Source organism: Mustela putorius, unplaced genomic scaffold (genome assembly GCF_011764305.1).
Source record: "Mustela putorius furo isolate JIRA1106 unplaced genomic scaffold, ASM1176430v1.1 tig00003898_pilon_pilon_pilon, whole genome shotgun sequence".
Taxonomy (NCBI): Eukaryota; Metazoa; Chordata; class Mammalia; order Carnivora; family Mustelidae; genus Mustela; species Mustela putorius.
This window is the reverse complement of record NW_025422047.1, coordinates 13,425,499-13,426,029: the sequence shown is the minus strand read 5'-3', so window position 1 is coordinate 13,426,029 and position 531 is coordinate 13,425,499. Positions and strand designations below refer to the sequence as shown.

The 531-nt window shown below is 37.3% G+C and overlaps 1 pseudogene; it reads right to left on the bottom strand.

Annotated features, from left to right (window-relative positions):
• LOC123388395 lies at window positions 1-148 on the bottom strand (annotated as a pseudogene).
• Window positions 149-531: the final 383 nt, after the last annotated feature.

Sequence of the window (531 nt, the reverse complement as noted above, 5' to 3'; positions counted from 1 at the left end):
GGTTGTCTCCAAGGTCCCTTAGGGCAACCCATACAATCAACAGGTTGCATACACTACCGAGGAGGCTACTGTTTGCAGCCATGGCACACTGGGCCCAATGTATGTTGTTTTAAATCACCAAGTTTGTGGCAGTTTGTTATAGCAGCAGAAGGAAACTACTATAGTCCCCAAATCTAGAAGATGACTTTCTATACCTAGGGTTGATGTCCCAAGCAGTTGGTCAGTCCTCTCTCTCTATGGATGACAGAGCCAATCAATTGAGAGAGAAAGGGGGAGGCATTTAACTCCCAGCATCATACTATGTAAAAAGCCCTGCAATTTAGACTTTTTCATTACCTCCAAGTAATAAATATGTAAAATAACCAGGATACACTTACCCAATTTAAAGTAAACTTGAAATTTTAAATTTGTTTTCCACTACTTGACCACACTACCTAAAGTATATGATGGTTTAATATTAAAATATATATGCTATAATTAGGTAGTGAATAGTAAAAACATATCTTCATTGAGTTATAAGTGTTAACTTGT